Raw genomic sequence first — 13,415 nt, forward strand, 5'->3', positions numbered from 1 at the left:
GTGAAAAGACGTAATAAGAATTATCATTTCCTCCCATTTGCTACAGGCCACATTGGGGGGAGACGTCTCCAGTGTCCCCAGAACAGATCTCATCAGACATTCATATTGTGCTTTACTGCACAAAAGCTTCAGCTGCAAGAATGTATCTATCTACATATCCCACAACAACAGCACCTCTGTGATGTCACCACTGATCTCCGATGATGGATAGGAGGCATTCTCAGTGGTGTCACCGCTGATCTCTAGTGATGGATAGGCGGCATTCTCAGTGGTGTCACCGCTGATCTCTAGTGATGGATAGGCGGCATTCTCAGTGATGTCACCGCTGATCTCTAGTGATGGATAGGAGGCATTCTCAGTGATGTCACCCCTGATCTCTGGTGAGGGATAGGCGGCATTCTCAGTGATGTCACTGCTGATCTCTAGTGATGGATAGGAGGCATTCTCAGTGATGTCACCGCTGATCTCTGGTGAGGGATAGGCGGCATTCTCAGTGATGTCACCGCTGATCTCTGGTGATGGATAGGAGGCATTCTCAGTGATGTCACTGCTGATCTCTGGTGATGGATAGGCGGCATTCTCAGTGATGTCACCGCTGATCTCTGGTGATGGATAGGCGGCATTCTCAGTGATGTCACTGCTGATCTCTGGTGATGGATAGGAGGCATTCTCAGTGATGTCACCGCTGATCTCTGGTGATGGATAGGCGGCATTCTCAGTGATGTCACCGCTGATCTCTGGTGATGGATAGGCGGCATTCTCAGTGATGTCACCGCTGATCTCCGATGATGGATAGGAGGCATTCTCAGTGATGTCACCGCTGATCTCTGGTGATGGATAGGCGGCATTCTCAGTGATGTCACCGCTGATCTCTGGTGATCGATAGGCGGCATTCTCAGTGATGTCACCACTGATCTCCGATGATGGATAGGAGGCATTCTCAGTGATGTCACCGCTGATCTCTGGTGAGGGATAGGCGGCATTCTCAGTGATGTCACCGCTGATCTCTGGTGATGGATAGGAGGCATTCTCAGTGATGTTACCGCTGATCTCTGGTGATGGATAGGCGGCATTCTCAGTGATGTCACCGCTGATCTCTGGTGATGGATAGGCGGCATTCTCAGTGATGTCACCACTGATCTCCGATGATGGATAGGTGGCATTCTCAGTGATGTCACCGCTGATCTCTGGTGAGGGATAGGCGGCATTCTCAGTGATGTCACCGCTGATCTCTGGTGATGGATAGGAGGCATTCTCAGTGATGTCACCGCTGATCTCTGGTGATGGATAGGCGGCATTCTCAGTGATGTCACCGCTGATCTCTGGTGATGGATAGGCGGCATTCTCAGTGATGTCACCGCTGATCTCCGATGATGGATAGGTGGCATTCTCAGTGATGTCACCGCTGATCTCTAGTGATGGATAGGCGGCATTCTCAGTGATGTCACCACTGATCTCCGATGATGGATAGGTGGCATTCTCAGTGATGTCACCGCTGATCTCTGGTGATGGATAGGCGGCATTCTCAGTGATGTCACCACTGATCTCTAGTGATGGATAGGTGGCATTCTCAGTGATGTCACCGCTGATCTCTAGTGATGGATAGGTGGCATTCTCAGTGATGTCACCGCTGATCTCTAGTGATGGATAGGTGGCATTCTCAGTGATGTCACCTCTGATCTCTGGTGATGGATAGGCGGCATTCTCTGTGATGTCACCACTGATCTCCGATGATGGATAGGTGGCATTCTCAGTGATGTCACCGCTGATCTCTGGTGAGGGATAGGCGGCATTCTCAGTGATGTCACCGCTGATCTCTGGTGATGGATAGGAGGCATTCTCAGTGATGTCACCGCTGATCTCTGGAGATGGATAGGCGGCATTCTCAGTGATGTCACCGCTGATCTCTGGTGATCGATAGGCGGCATTCTCAGTGATGTCACCACTGATATCCGATGATGGATAGGAGGCATTCTCAGTGATGTCACCGCTGATCTCTGGTGATGGATAGGTGGCATTCTCAGTGATGTCACCGCTGATCTCTGGTGATGGATAGGCGGCATTCTCAGTGATGTCACCGCTGATCTCTGGTGATGGATAGGCGGCATTCTCAGTGATGTCACCGCTGATCTCTAGTGATGGATAGGCGGCATTCTCAGTGATGTCACCACTGATCTCCGATGATGGATAGGTGGCATTCTCAGTGATGTCACCGCTGATCTCTGGTGATGGATAGGCGGCATTCTCAGTGATGTCACCGCTGATCTCTGGTGATGGATAGGTGGCATTCTCTGTGATGTCACCACTGATCTCCGATGATGGATAGGAGGCATTCTCAGTGGTGTCACCGCTGATCTCTAGTGATGGATAGGCGGCATTCTCAGTGGTGTCACCGCTGATCTCTAGTGATGGATAGGCGGCATTCTCAGTGATGTCACCGCTGATCTCTAGTGATGGATAGGAGGCATTCTCAGTGATGTCACTGCTGATCTCTAGTGATGGATAGGAGGCATTCTCAGTGATGTCACCGCTGATCTCTGGTGAGGGATAGGCGGCATTCTCAGTGATGTCACCGCTGATCTCTGGTGATGGATAGGAGGCATTCTCAGTGATGTCACTGCTGATCTCTGGTGATGGATAGGCGGCATTCTCAGTGATGTCACCGCTGATCTCTGGTGATGGATAGGCGGCATTCTCAGTGATGTCACCGCTGATCTCTGGTGATGGATAGGCGGCATTCTCAGTGATGTCACCGCTGATCTCTGGTGATGGATAGGCGGCATTCTCAGTGATGTCACCGCTGATCTCTGGTGATGGATAGGCGGCATTCTCAGTGATGTCACCGCTGATCTCCGATGATGGATAGGAGGCATTCTCAGTGATGTCACCGCTGATCTCTGGTGATGGATAGGCGGCATTCTCAGTGATGTCACCGCTGATCTCTGGTGATCGATAGGCGGCATTCTCAGTGATGTCACCACTGATCTCCGATGATGGATAGGAGGCATTCTCAGTGATGTCACCGCTGATCTCTGGTGAGGGATAGGCGGCATTCTCAGTGATGTCACCGCTGATCTCTGGTGATGGATAGGAGGCATTCTCAGTGATGTTACCGCTGATCTCTGGTGATGGATAGGCGGCATTCTCAGTGATGTCACCGCTGATCTCTGGTGATGGATAGGCGGCATTCTCAGTGATGTCACCACTGATCTCCGATGATGGATAGGTGGCATTCTCAGTGATGTCACCGCTGATCTCTGGTGAGGGATAGGCGGCATTCTCAGTGATGTCACCGCTGATCTCTGGTGATGGATAGGAGGCATTCTCAGTGATGTCACCGCTGATCTCTGGTGATGGATAGGCGGCATTCTCAGTGATGTCACCGCTGATCTCTGGTGATGGATAGGCGGCATTCTCAGTGATGTCACCGCTGATCTCTGGTGATGGATAGGCGGCATTCTCAGTGATGTCACCACTGATCTCCGATGATGGATAGGTGGCATTCTCAGTGATGTCACCGCTGATCTCTGGTGAGGGATAGGCGGCATTCTCAGTGATGTCACCGCTGATCTCTGGTGATGGATAGGAGGCATTCTCAGTGATGTTACCGCTGATCTCTGGTGATGGATAGGCGGCATTCTCAGTGATGTCACCGCTGATCTCTGGTGATGGATAGGCGGCATTCTCAGTGATGTCACCACTGATCTCCGATGATGGATAGGTGGCATTCTCAGTGATGTCACCGCTGATCTCTGGTGAGGGATAGGCGGCATTCTCAGTGATGTCACCGCTGATCTCTGGTGATGGATAGGAGGCATTCTCAGTGATGTCACCGCTGATCTCTGGTGATGGATAGGCGGCATTCTCAGTGATGTCACCTCTGATCTCTGGTGATGGATAGGCGGCATTCTCAGTGATGTCACCGCTGATCTCTAGTGATGGATAGGCGGCATTCTCAGTGATGTCACCACTGATCTCCGATGATGGATAGGTGGCATTCTCAGTGATGTCACCGCTGATCTCTGGTGATGGATAGGCGGCATTCTCAGTGATGTCACCACTGATCTCTAGTGATGGATAGGTGGCATTCTCAGTGATGTCACCGCTGATCTCTAGTGATGGATAGGTGGCATTCTCAGTGATGTCACCGCTGATCTCTAGTGATGGATAGGCGGCATTCTCAGTGATGTCACCACTGATCTCTAGTGATGGATAGGTGGCATTCTCAGTGATGTCACCGCTGATCTCTAGTGATGGATAGGTGGCATTCTCAGTGATGTCACCGCTGATCTCTAGTGATGGATAGGAGGCATTCTCAGTGATGTCACCGCTGATCTCTAGTGATGGATAGGTGGCATTCTCAGTGATGTCACCTCTGATCTCTGGTGATGGATAGGCGGCATTCTCTGTGATGTCACCACTGATCTCCGATGATGGATAGGTGGCATTCTCAGTGATGTCACCGCTGATCTCTGGTGAGGGATAGGCGGCATTCTCAGTGATGTCACCGCTGATCTCTGGTGATGGATAGGAGGCATTCTCAGTGATGTCACCGCTGATCTCTGGAGATGGATAGGCGGCATTCTCAGTGATGTCACCGCTGATCTCTGGTGATCGATAGGCGGCATTCTCAGTGATGTCACCACTGATATCCGATGATGGATAGGAGGCATTCTCAGTGATGTCACCGCTGATCTCTGGTGATGGATAGGTGGCATTCTCAGTGATGTCACCGCTGATCTCTGGTGATGGATAGGCGGCATTCTCAGTGATGTCACCGCTGATCTCTGGTGATGGATAGGCGGCATTCTCAGTGATGTCACCGCTGATCTCTAGTGATGGATAGGCGGCATTCTCAGTGATGTCACCACTGATCTCCGATGATGGATAGGTGGCATTCTCAGTGATGTCACCGCTGATCTCTGGTGATGGATAGGTGGCATTCTCAGTGATGTCACCGCTGATCTCTAGTGATGGATAGGCGGCATTCTCAGTGATGTCACCACTGATCTCCGATGATGGATAGGTGGCATTCTCAGTGATGTCACCACTGATCTCTGGTGATGGATAAGAGGCATTCTCAGTGATGTCACCGCTGATCTCTAGTGATGGATAGACGGCATTCTCAGTGATGTCACCGCTGATCTCTAGTGATGGATAGGTGGCATTCTCAGTGATGTCACCGCTGATCTCTAGTGATGGATAGGAGGCATTCTCAGTGATGTCACCTCTGATCTCTGGTGATGGATAGGCGGCATTCTCAGTGATGTCACCGCTGATCTCTGGTGATGGATAGGCGGCATTCTCAGTGATGTCACCTCTGATCTCTGGTGATGGATAGGCGGCATTCTCTGTGATGTCACCACTGATCTCTGTTGATGGATAGGTGGCATTCTCAGTGATGTCACCTCTGATCTCTGGTGATGGATAGGTGGCATTCTCAGTGATGTCACCTCTGATCTCTGGTGATGGATAGGCGGCATTCTCAGTGATGTCACCTCTGATCTCTGGTGATGGATAGGCGGCATTCTCAGTGATGTCACCTCTGATCTCTGGTGATGGATAGGCGGCATTCTCTGTGATGTCACCACTGATCTCCGATGATGGATAGGTGGCATTCTCAGTGATGTCACCGCTGATCTCTGGTGATGGATAGGAGGCATTCTCAGTGATGTCACCGCTGATCTCTAGTGATGGATAAGCGGCATTCTCAGTGATGTCACCGCTGATCTCTAGTGATGGATAAGCGGCATTCTCTGTGATTTCACCGCTGATCTCCGGTGATGGATAGGCAGCATTCTCAGTGATGTCACCGCTGATCTCCGATGATGGATAGGTGGCATTCTCAGTGATGTCACCGCTGATCTCTAGTGATGGATAAGCGGCATTCTCAGTGATGTCACCGCTGATCTCTAGTGATGGATAGGCGGCATTCTCTGTGATGTCACCGCTGATCTCCGATGATGGATAGGTGGCATTCTCAGTGATGTCACCGCTGATCTCTGGTGATGGATAGGCGGCATTCTCAGTGATGTCACCGCTGATCTCCGGTGATGGATAGGCGGCATTCTCTGTGATGTCACCGCTGATCTCCGGTGATGGATAGGCGACATTCTCAGTGATGTCACTGGTGATCTCTGGTGATGGATAGGCGGCATTCTCAGTGATGTCACCGCTGATCTCCGGTGATGGATAGGCGGCATTCTCAGTGATGTCACCGCTGATCTCCGGTGATGGATAGGAGGCATTCTCTGTAATGTCACCGCTGATCTCCGGTGATGGATAGGCGGCATTCTCTGTGATTTCACCGCTGATCTCTAGTGATGGATAGGCGGCATTCTCTGTGATTTCACCGCTGATCTCCGGTGATGGATAGGCAGCATTCTCAGTGATGTTACCGCTGATCTCTAGTGATGGATAGGCGGCATTCTCTGTGATGTCACCGCTGATCTCCGATGATGGATAGGTGGCATTCTCAGTGATGTCACCGCTGATCTCTAGTGATGGATAGGCGGCATTCTCAGTGATGTCACCGCTGATCTCTGGTGATGGATAGGAGGCATTCTCAGTGATGTCACCGCTGATCTCTGGTGATGGATAGGCGGCATTCTCAGTGATGTCACCGCTGATCTCTGGTGATGGATAGGCGGCATTCTCAGTGATGTCACCACTGATCTCCGATGATGGATAGGTGGCATTCTCAGTGATGTCACCGCTGATCTCTGGTGATGGATAGGAGGCATTCTCAGTGATGTCACCACTGATCTCCGATGATGGATAGGTGGCATTCTCAGTGATGTCACCGCTGATCTCTGGTGATGGATAGGCGGCATTCTCAGTGATGTCACCACTGATCTCTGGTGATGGATAGGAGGCATTCTCAGTGATGTCACCGCTGATCTCTAGTGATGGATAGGCGGCATTCTCAGTGAAGTCACCGCTGATGTCTAGTGATGGATAGGCGGCATTCTCAGTGATGTCACCGCTGATCTCTAGTGATGGATAGGCGGCATTCTCAGTGATGTCACCGCTGATCTCTAGTGATGGATAGGAGGCATTCTCAGTGATGTCACTGCTGATCTCTAGTGATGGATAGGTGGCATTCTCAGTGATGTCACCGCTGATCTCTGGTGAGGGATAGGCGGCATTCTCAGTGATGTCACCGCTGATCTCTGGTGATGGATAGGAGGCATTCTCAGTGATGTCACCGCTGATCTCTAGTGATGGATAGGAGGCATTCTCAGTGATGTCACTGCTGATCTCTAGTGATGGATAGGTGGCATTCTCAGTGATGTCACCGCTGATCTCTGGTGAGGGATAGGCGGCATTCTCAGTGATGTCACCGCTGATCTCTGGTGATGGATAGGCGGCATTCTCAGTGATGTCACCGCTGATCTCTGGTGATGGATAGGCGGCATTCTCAGTGATGTCACCACTGATCTCCGATGATGGATAGGCGGCATTCTCAGTGATGTCACCGCTGATCTCTGGTGATGGATAGGCGGCATTCTCAGTGATGTCACCACTGATCTCTGGTGATGGATAGGAGGCATTCTCAGTGATGTCACCGCTGATCTCTAGTGATGGATAGGTGGCATTCTCAGTGATGTCACCGCTGATCTCTGGTGATGGATAGGTGGCATTCTCAGTGATGTCACCTCTGATCTCTGGTGATGGATAGGCGGCATTCTCTGTGATGTCACCACTGATCTCCGATGATGGATAGGTGGCATTCTCAGTGATGTCACCGCTGATCTCTGGTGAGGGATAGGCGGCATTCTCAGTGATGTCACCGCTGATCTCTGGTGATGGATAGGAGGCATTCTCAGTGATGTCACCGCTGATCTCTGGTGATGGATAGGCGGCATTCTCAGTGATGTCACCGCTGATCTCTGGTGATCGATAGGCGGCATTCTCAGTGATGTCACCACTGATCTCCGATGATGGATAGGAGGCATTCTCAGTGATGTCACCGCTGATCTCTGGTGAGGGATAGGCGGCATTCTCAGTGATGTCACCGCTGATCTCTGGTGATGGATAGGAGGCATTCTCAGTGATGTCACCGCTGATCTCTGGTGATGGATAGGCGGCATTCTCAGTGATGTCACCGCTGATCTCTGGTGATGGATAGGCGGCATTCTCAGTGATGTCACCACTGATCTCCGATGATGGATAGGTGGCATTCTCAGTGATGTCACCGCTGATCTCTGGTGATGGATAGGCGGCATTCTCAGTGATGTCACCGCTGATCTCTGGTGATGGATAGGCGGCATTCTCAGTGATGTCACCGCTGATCTCTAGTGATGGATAGGCGGCATTCTCAGTGATGTCACCACTGATCTCCGATGATGGATAGGTGGCATTCTCAGTGATGTCACCGCTGATCTCTGGTGATGGATAGGAGGCATTCTCAGTGATGTCACCGCTGATCTCTAGTGATGGATAGGTGGCATTCTCAGTGATGTCACCGCTGATCTCTAGTGATGGATAGGAGGCATTCTCAGTGATGTCACCTCTGATCTCTGGTGATGGATAGGCGGCATTCTCAGTGATGTCACCGCTGATCTCTAGTGATGGATAGGTGGCATTCTCAGTGATGTCACCACTGATCTCTGGTGATGGATAGGAGGCATTCTCAGTGATGTCACCGCTGATCTCTAGTGATGGATAGGTGGCATTCTCAGTGATGTCACCGCTGATCTCTAGTGATGGATAGGAGGCATTCTCAGTGATGTCACCTCTGATCTCTGGTGATGGATAGGCGGCATTCTCAGTGATGTCACCGCTGATCTCTGGTGATGGATAGGTGGCATTCTCAGTGATGTCACCTCTGATCTCTGGTGATGGATAGGTGGCATTCTCAGTGATGTCACCTCTGATCTCTGGTGATGGATAGGCGGCATTCTCAGTGATGTCACCTCTGATCTCTGGTGATGGATAGGCGGCATTCTCTGTGATGTCACCACTGATCTCCGATGATGGATAGGTGGCATTCTCAGTGATGTCACCGCTGATCTCTGGTGATGGATAGGAGGCATTCTCAGTGATGTCACCGCTGATCTCTAGTGATGGATAAGCGGCATTCTCAGTGATGTCACCGCTTATCTCTAGTGATGGATAAGCGGCATTCTCTGTGATTTCACCGCTGATCTCCGGTGATGGATAGGCAGCATTCTCAGTGATGTCACCTCTGATCTCTAGTGATGGATAGGCGGCATTCTCTGTGATGTCACCGCTGATCTCCGATGATGGATAGGTGGCATTCTCAGTGATGTCACCGCTGATCTCTGGTGATGAATAGGCGGCATTCTCAGTGATGTCACCGCTGATCTCCGGTGATGGATAGGCGGCATTCTCTGTGATGTCACCGCTGATCTCCGGTGATGGATAGGCGACATTCTCAGTGATGTCACTGGTGATCTCTGGTGATGGATAGGCGGCATTCTCAGTGATGTCACTGCTGATCTCCGGTGATGGATAGGCGGCATTCTCAGTGATGTCACCGCTGATCTCCGGTGATGGATAGGCGGCATTCTCTGTAATGTCACCGCTGATCTCCGGTGATGGATAGGCGGCATTCTCTGTGATTTCACCGCTGATCTCTAGTGATGGATAGGCGGCATTCTCAGTGATGTCACCGCTGATCTCTGGTGATGGATAGGCGGCATTCTCTGTGATGTCACCGCTGATCTCCGATGATGGATAGGCGGCATTCTCAGTGATGTCACCGCTGATCTCTGGTGATGGATAGGTGGCATTCTCAGTGATGTCACCGCTGATCTCTGGTGATGGATAGGAGGCATTCTCAGTGATGTCACCGCTGATCTCTGGTGATGGATAGGAGGCATTCTCAGTGATGTCACCGCTGATCTCTGGTGATGGATAGGAGGCATTCTCTGTGATGTCACCGCTGATCTCCGATGATGGATAGGCGGCATTCTCAGTGATGTCACCGCTGATCTCTGGTGATGGATAGGTGGCATTCTCAGTGATGTCACCGCTGATCTCTGGTGATGGATAGGTGGCATTCTCAGTGATGTTACCGCTGATCTCTGGTGATGGATAGGCGGCATTCTCTGTGATGTCACCGCTGATCTCCGATGATGGATAGGCGGCATTCTCAGTGATGTCACCGCTGATCTCTAGTGATGGATAGGTGGCATTCTCAGTGATGTCACCTCTGATCTCTGGTGATGGATAGGCGGCATTCTCAGTGATGTCACAGCTGATCTCTGGTGATGGATAGGCGGCATTCTCAGTGGTGTCACCTCTGATCTCTGGTGATGGATAAGCGGCATTCTCAGTGATGTCACCGCTGATCTCTGGTGATGGATAGGCGGCATTCTCAGTGATGTCACCGCTGATCTCTGGTGATGGATAGGAGGCATTCTCAGTGATGTCACCGCTGATCTCTGGTGATGGATAGGTGGCATTCTCAGTGATGTCACCCCTGATCTCTGGTGAGGGATAGGCGTCATTCTCAGTGATGTCACCGCTGATCTCTGGTGAGGGATAGGCGGCATTCTCAGTGATGTCACCGCTGATCTCTGGTGAGGGATAGGCGGCATTCTCAGTGATGTCACCGCTGATTTCTGGTGAGGGATAGGCGGCATTCTCAGTGATGTCACCACTGATCTCTGGTGATGGATAGGAGGCATTCTCAGTGATGTCACCCCTGATCTCTGGTGAGGGATAGGCGGCATTCTCAGTGATGTCACCGCTGATCTCTGGTGAGGGATAGGCGGCATTCTCAGTGATGTCACCGCTGATCCCTAGTGATGGATAGGCGGCATTCTCAATGATGTCACCGCTGATCTCTAGTGATGGATAGGCGGCATTCTCAGTGATGTCACCGCTGATCTCTGGTGAGGGATAGGCGGCATTCTCAGTGATGTCACCACTGATCTCCGATGATGGATAGGTGGCATTCTCAGTGATGTCACAGCTGATCTCTGGTGATGGATAGGCGGCATTCTCAGTGATGTCACCGCTGATCTCTAGTGATGGATAGGCGGCATTCTCAGTGATGTCACCGCTGATCTCTGGTGAGGGATAGGCGGCATTCTCAGTGATGTCACCACTGATCTCCGATGATGGATAGGTGGCATTCTCAGTGATGTCTCCTCTGATCTCTAGTGATGGATAGGAGGCATTCTCAGTGATGTCACCGCTGATCTCTAGTGATGGATAGGCGGCATTCTCAGTGATGTCACCGCTGATCTCTAGTGATGGATAGGCGGCATTCTCTGTGATGTCACCACTGATCTCCGATGATGGATAGGTGGCATTCTCAGTAATGTCACCGCTGATCTCTAGTGATGGATAGGCGGCATTCTCAGTGATGTCACCGCTGATTTCTGGTGAGGGATAGGCGGCATTCTCAGTGATGTCACCCCTGATCTCTGGTGAGGGATAGGCGGCATTCTCAGTGATGTCACCACTGATCTCTGGTGATGGATAGGAGGCATTCTCAGTGATGTCACCCCTGATCTCTGGTGAGGGATAGGCGGCATTCTCAGTGATGTCACCGCTGATCTCTGGTGAGGGATAGGCGGCATTCTCAGTGATGTCACCGCTGATCCCTAGTGATGGATAGGCGGCATTCTCAATGATGTCACCGCTGATCTCTAGTGATGGATAGGCGGCATTCTCAGTGATGTCACCGCTGATCTCTGGTGAGGGATAGGCGGCATTCTCAGTGATGTCACCACTGATCTCCGATGATGGATAGGTGGCATTCTCAGTGATGTCACAGCTGATCTCTGGTGATGGATAGGCGGCATTCTCAGTGATGTCACCGCTGATCTCTAGTGATGGATAGGCGGCATTCTCAGTGATGTCACCGCTGATCTCTGGTGAGGGATAGGCGGCATTCTCAGTGATGTCACCACTGATCTCCGATGATGGATAGGTGGCATTCTCAGTGATGTCTCCTCTGATCTCTAGTGATGGATAGGAGGCATTCTCAGTGATGTCACCGCTGATCTCTAGTGATGGATAGGCGGCATTCTCAGTGATGTCACCGCTGATCTCTAGTGATGGATAGGCGGCATTCTCTGTGATGTCACCACTGATCTCCGATGATTGATAGGTGGCATTCTCAGTAATGTCACCGCTGATCTCTAGTGATGGATAGGCGGCATTCTCAGTGATGTCACCGCTGATCTCTGGTGATGGATAGGCGGCATTCTCAGTGATGTCACCGCTGATCTCTAGTGATGGATAGGCGGCATTCTCTGTGATGTCACCACTGATCTCCGATGATGGATAGGTGGCATTCTCAGTGATGTCACCGCTGATCTCTAGTGATGGATAGGCGGCATTCTCAGTGATGTCACCGCTGATCTCTGGTGATGGATAGGCGGCATTCTCAGTGATGTCACCGCTGATCTCTAGTGATGGATAAGCAGCATTCTCTGTGATTTCACCGCTGATCTCTAGTGATGGATAGGCGGCATTCTCAATGATGTCACCTCTGATCTCTGGTGATGGATAGGCGGCATTCTCAGTGATGTCACCGCTGATCTCTAGTGATGGATAGGCGGCATTCTCTGTGATGTCACCGCTGATCTCCGATGATGGATAGGTGGCATTCTCAGTGATGTCACCGCTGATCTCTAGTGATGGGTAGGCGACATTCTCAGTGATGTCACCGCTGATCTCTAGTGATGGATAGGCGGCATTCTCAGTGATGTCACCGCTGATCTCTAGTGATGGATAGGCGGCATTCTCAGTGATGTCACCGCTGATCTCTGGTGATGGATAGGCGGCATTCTCAGTGATGTCACCGCTGATCTCTAGTGATGGATAAGCAGCATTCTCTGTGATTTCACCGCTGATCTCTAGTGATGGATAGGCGGCATTCTCAATGATGTCACCTCTGATCTCTGGTGATGGATAGGAGGCATTCTCAATGATGTCACCTCTGATCTCTAGTGATGGATAGGCGGCATTCTCAGTGATGTCACCGCTGATCCCTAGTGATGGATAGGAGTCATTCTCAGTGATGTCACCGCTGATCTCTGGTGATGGATAGGCGGCATTCTCAATGATGTCACCTCTGATCTCTAGTGATGGATAGGCGGCATTCTCAGTGATGTCACCGCTGATCTCTGGTGATGGATAGGCGGCATTCTCAGTGATGTCACTGCTGATCTCTGGTGAGGGATAGGAGGCATTCTCAGTGATGTCACTGCTGATCTCTGGTGAGGGATAGGCGGCATTCTCAGTGATGTCACCGCTGATCTCTGGTGATGGATAGGAGGCATTCTCAGTGATGTCACCGCTGATCTCTGGTGATGGATAGGCGGCATTCTCAGTGATGTCACCGCTGATCTCTAGTGATGGATAGGCGGCATTCTCTGTGATGTCACCGCTGATCTCCGATGATGGATAGGTGGCATTCTCAGTGATGT

The 13,415-nt window shown here is 51.1% G+C and overlaps 1 protein-coding gene across 1 annotated transcript in view; it reads left to right on the forward strand.

Annotated features, from left to right (window-relative positions):
* The window catches only part of ESAM (endothelial cell adhesion molecule), a 144,087-nt gene that overhangs the window by 48,699 nt on the left and 81,973 nt on the right, over nucleotides 1-13,415 (forward strand).

Source organism: Phyllobates terribilis, unplaced genomic scaffold, assembly GCF_046119375.1.
Source record: "Phyllobates terribilis strain yellow unplaced genomic scaffold, ASM4611937v1 Scaffold_12__6_contigs__length_324123572, whole genome shotgun sequence".
Classification (NCBI taxonomy): domain Eukaryota; kingdom Metazoa; phylum Chordata; class Amphibia; order Anura; family Dendrobatidae; genus Phyllobates; species Phyllobates terribilis.